This window comes from Chinchilla lanigera, unplaced genomic scaffold, assembly GCF_000276665.1.
Source record: "Chinchilla lanigera isolate Chin_1 unplaced genomic scaffold, ChiLan1.0 scaffold00195, whole genome shotgun sequence".
Lineage (NCBI taxonomy): Eukaryota > Metazoa > Chordata > Mammalia > Rodentia > Chinchillidae > Chinchilla > Chinchilla lanigera.
In genome coordinates, this window is record NW_004955596.1 from 550,574 (window position 1) to 556,578 (window position 6,005).

General features: G+C 47.3%; 1 protein-coding gene across 1 annotated transcript in view; it reads right to left on the reverse strand.

Moving 5' to 3' along the window:
- Positions 1-5,137, reverse strand: part of Sdcbp2 (syndecan binding protein (syntenin) 2) — a 23,970-nt gene extending 18,833 nt beyond the window's left edge. The window contains exon 1 of the mRNA XM_005414702.2: positions 4,405-5,137. The gene's annotated coding sequence lies outside the window, so the exon portion shown is untranslated. The remainder of the gene's footprint in view (positions 1-4,404) is intronic.
- Positions 5,138-6,005: the final 868 nt, after the last annotated feature.

The window sequence follows — 6,005 nt, forward strand, 5'->3', positions numbered from 1 at the left end:
AAGGGTGATTTAAAACCTACCAACAAAGAGAAACCCAGCTCCTGATGGATTCAGAGCAGAATTTTACAAAAAATTCAGAGAAGATTTCATACCAACTCTCCTCAAACTCTTCAATGGAATTGAAAAGGAAGCAATTCTCCCTAACTCATTTCTGGAGGCAAGCATCATACTGATACCAAAACCAGAGAAAGACCCAAACAAGAAAGAGAACTACGGACCAACCTCCCTAATGAGCAAAGGCATTTAGTGCTCATGTGTACTAGTGGTTAGGGCACGGGGAAGGGATTCCCAGAGTGCTCCGCAGCTGCAGAGAGAAAAATCGCTACTTCTTCGTTGCAGGGTTGTTGGTGTGGTGATATACTGAAGATCACCGACTTCAAACTTTTTCCAGGGCCCCGTGACTAACGCCATCGTTCACAAAAAGAGATCAGGTAAAGCATCAGGTATGAGGTGAAAAGCTAGGTCAAGCTCTGTGACCTGTGTTTACTGGAAACTGCGTGTCAGATGAGTTTTAAAGTGGATGAGTAGGCGGCCATGGTTGCACAGGCCTGTAATCCCAGAACTCTGGGAGGCTGAAGCAGGGGGCCCCAGGCAACTTAGTATGACTCTGTCTAAAAATAAAAGGGCTTTGTAGCACATTAGGAAGGTCCTGTGTTCAGTCCCCAGGGCCACAAAGAGAGGGGGAGTGGGCGAGTGTCTCCTAGCTCTAACAGCTCTGGCCTCTGAGCACTAGTTGTGGGTAATGAAAGAATGGAGTGCAACTGAACCACTCCCTCCTGACAAAAAGTGCTGTATTGAGGCAGCATTTGGCCCGGAGGAGGGCAAAGCTCCCCTCTGCTTGTTTCTGGTACTGACAAGAAGGCCCCTGCCGTCCTTTTGGCTTCATAAAAGCCTTCAAGTCTCCGATTACTTCCTACCCATCTTGACGTCACCATCCCTCCCACCCTCTCACTAGGGGATTCTGGCTTGACCCAGACTGTTGATATAGTGTTGAGCTGAGAATACTCTGCCCCACCACGGCACACCATCCATCAGTGACTGGTGATTGGGATTCTGCTGTCCATGGAAGGAGACTTGAGTTTGGCTGAGGACACTTCCCATGGTGAAATCAGACCCACTGCTTGTTATAAAAGACTCAGGCATTTGGATTTGTAGGGCACAGAAAAAAGGGTAGGGAAACCAGGAAACAGAAAGTCTGGAGCTAGGACAGATACCTGATGTGTCCATTAAGGATGGAAAGTTCAAGCCGGGAAGTGTGCTATTTCAAGGATAGGGAGGCCCAGGCCTGAGGGTTGAGCTGCCATTTCCGTATTTATGACTTCCACTTCCTTTTATGTCTGCTTTCCCCCTACTAAAACAGTAACTGCATGCATGCTATGTGTCAGGCCCTGTGTTCTGCAATGGCGACTCACAGGAGCTGCCGTTTGCATATTTACGACTTCCTCCAGATTGTCCTTCTGAAGCTTTACCCAGTTGTGCTGCCCCCTCCACTGCAGCCCCACCAAATCCACCCATGGGCTGACCCAGAAATCTGGGAGTTAGCTTTAGCTCCTGCCCTTCCCCCGCCTTTTGAAGCCCCACCCAACTGTGGTTATCAGGATGAATCTCAGACTTCGACCTTGAAATAGGACAGATTTTTTTTTTTTTTTTTTTTTTAATGGTACTGGGAATTGAACTCAGGACCTTGTTCTTGCCAGGAAGGTGCTGTGCGGCTCAGCTATATCCCCAGCCTCTGGACAGATACTCTTATGGCACATGAGACATGGATTCTCAGGCCTAAACAAGGTGACTCCTCCTATAATGTCTCCATCTCAAACCCGCGTCGTGCATTTCATTCATTCCAAGCTACTTGCTTGCTCTAAAACTCAGTTCACCAGCTCAGGCCTTGAGCTTTTGGAGACACCTGTTCTTTCAGTCTTGGGTACCACTCACACATTCCTCCTCTTTGTTCATCTGGTGAATTTCAGTTCTGAGCCTTCCCCTAAATCTAGCACATAGCCTCAGAGATCAGCAAGCCTTCTTTTAGACCATAGGACCTCATATATTCCTCTTGTCCAATTCTTTGTTCAGGACACATAGGACCTGGAAAGAAGCCTCTGGGAACCCCATCTGGTAACCCATTAATTCCCCAAATGTTTATTAAGCACCTATTGTAAGCAAGGCCTTCCTGAGGAATTGCATTATGTATTATATTTGCTTGCTGTCCCCACTGTTCACTTAGTGCCACCCATGAATCCCTATTGCAGAACATAGGGTCCAACACAGCAGGCATACAGTTACTATTTTATGGGTGGAAAAGCAGACATGGAAGAGAAAGCCTAAATCCTAGACGTGTCTTTCTCCCCATTCCCACCTTTGTTTGCAGAGTCCTTTGAAAAATAACCCGGGGCCTAGAAAGGGAGAAGAAAAAAGCCTTAATGTGGTAACTGAAAGGTTCTTTGGCTCTTGCAGTTTAACAGTGGAAGACTTTGCTTAGTTCTATTGCTGTGCTTAGTTTCTGTAGGTAATTGGCTCCTCTGAAAAGAACTTATCTAACCCTTCTCTCCCAGAAGGATTTTCCTCTCCTGTAATACTTGCCATATTATTATCTCTGTGCTTCTGTATTTCTTGATATTATAAGCAATGGCAACACCCTCAGAAACCAGCCACTAGATCCTTGAGAGATCACCAGAGCTGAAAGGGGTCTCCAGCCCCCATCTTTGAATTTAGAATAGGAACATGGTGTTCTAAAGAGCTGAAGCTCTGGGACTCCCACTTGTTCCTGTGGACAGCTCATCTGCCCTAGAGAAGAGAGTGTGCAGGAGGGATGCGTGGGTTACCGTGGCAGAGGAATAACTCTTCAAAGGCCAAATTAGCCCAGGGATCTGCTGAACTGAAGGAAGAGGCTGTTGCTAAGCTACCTAAACCCTCCACCCTCCAGGTGTACACCCTGCTGTGGAGCTGTGGACTTCAAGAAATGCAGATGTTTCCATGAGGTCTCAGGGGAGACAGGACAGAACTGAGGACTTTGGAGGCAGGCTGGACTGGGCTCAGACTGCCTCTGACTTGTGAAAGCAGAGAATGGGCAATTCCTTTTTGAGTGCCATTTCTTTTGTTATATGGGGAATAACATTTGCATCAGAGTTATCTGGGGATTAGATTTTTAAAGAGATAAGATACGTATGAAAAGTATTTAGCATAGTACCTAGCACATATGCTTTCAATGTTAGTGAACAAAGGAAGACTCAGTTCTTGAGGAAGATAGTTTCTAGTGTGGAGCAGGATAAAAAGCTCCCTGACTTTGTAGGCTGTTAGGTGTTGAGAAGCACATGAACCAAGATGGAGAGTGGCTAGTGTCACAAGGTCCAGCAGAGCCTCACTTCAGGGACAGTAAAGGCCTCAAGGGATGGTGGGAAGAGCATTCCAAGCTGAGGACACAGCTGTTGCACAGGCCCTGAGAGGGAAGTGCCTGCTAGGTTTAGGAACATATGATCACTGAGACTGACGTTAGCTATCCAAAGGGGTAGCAGTGGAGGAGGAGGCTAGAGAAGAGGTAAGGGGTGCCAGATCCTGTAGGACCTGTAGATCTTGGTGAGGACATCATCATTTCCTCTGGTGAAATGGGAGCCACTAGGGAATTTGAGGAGCAGAGTGAGTGCCACTGTCCAGCTTATCCAGCCCTCCTGGCTGGTGTTTGGAGATAGGGGCAGGGTGGAAGCAAGAACCCAGATGAGAAGTGCTTGTGTGTAGTTAGTTACCAGCTGGGGCACTGAATGTCACACAGGCAGTACATCCCAGTCCAGCCAAGCATGTTCATTCTAAACCCCTACCTGAGCCCCTGCTCCGTGGGGGCTGAGTACTGACTTCTCATTTTCATCATTTCGTTCCATCCCAGCGGAATTATTTCCAGCCACCACAGGAGGACACAAGTTCTTAGAAAGATAAAGCCATTGGCCCAGTTTCCCAGCAGGTTTTTCCTGGTAATAGCAGGAAAGTTGTTGGTAGAGACAGCTTCAGAGAAAGAGGTAACAAGAGGAGGCCTGGCTCTGTTTTTTGGAAACAGGCTCTTTGTCCATGGCCTCTCACTTCAGCAGGATGTGTGCTCCAAGAGCTATGTCAAGGAGCTAATTATGGGTGCCGTTGTCTAGGGCCTTCACGGTAAGCAGCAAAATGAGTGCCATGGTCCAGCTGTCGTTTGAACCAGCCTCTGGTAGATGTTTGGGGAATGGAGAAGGGGCAAGCATAGATGTGGGAAGCAGTGCAGAAAATCACTCAGCTCTCAGATCTGGCCCAGGCATGCTTCACTCCCAGCGTGAAGCACGTTGAAAGTTCCCAGGAAGTTCTGAAGGGCAGAGGCAGGGAGGCAGGGAGATGAGACAAGGTCTTGCTCATTCCTGACCCAGCTGATATGGGCCCCACTCTTACCTGCTGGCAGCTGCTGCTTTGGGTCGTCTTCTGGCCTCTGCTCAGAGTCTCTTTGCCTCCCTGGATGGTGGTAGCTTTTGTCCCAGCTGGTTCCTTCTCTGGGAAGGGTGGTACCCGCCCCTTGTTCAGCTGAGTCACCTTGGACTGGGATGGGCCCAGGTCAGGTGCTGTGGCTGAGTAAACAAAACAGGTGGCCACGCCCAAGGAAGCCTTTGCCTTAGTCTGAACTTGGAAGTCGGGTTCAGGTACACACAGCTGATGTGTGGGCCTCAACAGTGATGTTGAGCTGGGTGTGAGCCAAGGCTTTTTTAGCCTTTTCGTGAAGTCTGCATTTGGAGACACTGTGATGATGATGTGAGAACAATAGTGGACTGGAGAACGGTTTGAAAAATGTGCTGGGCCTTAAAAAGTGGCCATGTGTTGTGACTGAATTTCTCCTAGAAATCTTTTGCAATGAAGTCTTAGGGCCTGTCAGTATGTTGCTTCTGATATGGAAACTGGAAATCCCCAATACCCATCACTGCAGGCTGATTAAATAAATCATCATCTATGAGAGATGACAAAGCCATTAAAGTCATTGAAGGAAGAAGCAATGAGGAAATGTTCCTGAGATACAAGTGAGATAATGGAAAAATCAGTATTGGTCTGCTCTTGTGTTTTGTTTTTATTTTTTGGACAGTTGTATACCGTAGAGCACCTAGGACACATACATTCACACGCTGAGTGTCTCTGGGAGGAGCCTTCCTCCCCGCCACTTTTCTTTCTCTTCCCTCCCTCCTCCCTTCCCCTCCCCTCCTCTCTTCTCTTTTCTTCTCTCCCTTCCCTCCCTTCTACTACCCCCTCTCTTTCTCCTTCCTTCCCCCCCTCCCTTCCTCCCTTCCTCTTTTTTTTTATGTTGAGGATTGAGCCCAAGTCCTCAAGCACTTCCACTGAGCTACACCCACAGGTGCAGGGTAGCTTTTCAGTTTGTACTTGCGTGTGTTCCACAGTGGTAATGTGTGCACATGTATCTGTCTGTGCTTTCTTAGGTCCGTATGTTTTTAAAGTTAGTTTTTGCTCTAAGTGCTTGGGGTTTTTGTAAGGGAAGACCAAATTAAGTTTGGTTGTTTTAAAAAGGAATTTCGATTGATTGTTCCCTGGAAGGTGAACAAAGAGCTGTGTGTTTGATTGAGGGGGATTTTTTTTTTTAATAGCACATTTTGGGGGGGTAACTTTTAAATTTTAAAAAATTTAAATACATTATCCCAATAAATAATCATATGAAAATAAAGTTAAACAAAAAAAGAGGAATTTGTTTACATCCTGGTGAGTTTGGTTGGATAAGGGCAGACCCATTAGGAAGGATACAGTGTACCCACTCAGGGCAGGCTGAGTATCAGGACTGCCTGTCAAGGTGGGCAGGTACATGTCACAGTCCTTCTGAGCAGTGTGGGCAGAACTGCACTCTCCTTGGACAGCAAATGGTGAGTTTAATCCCTCAGAGGAGACATTGTGCCTGCCTGTGAAGAGCCTTCAGCCAAGAGCATCACACAGGAAAAAAATCACAGGAAAAGTGAAACCCTTACCCATGTGGCCTCTCACCTCTGACTGTGGGGCAGATG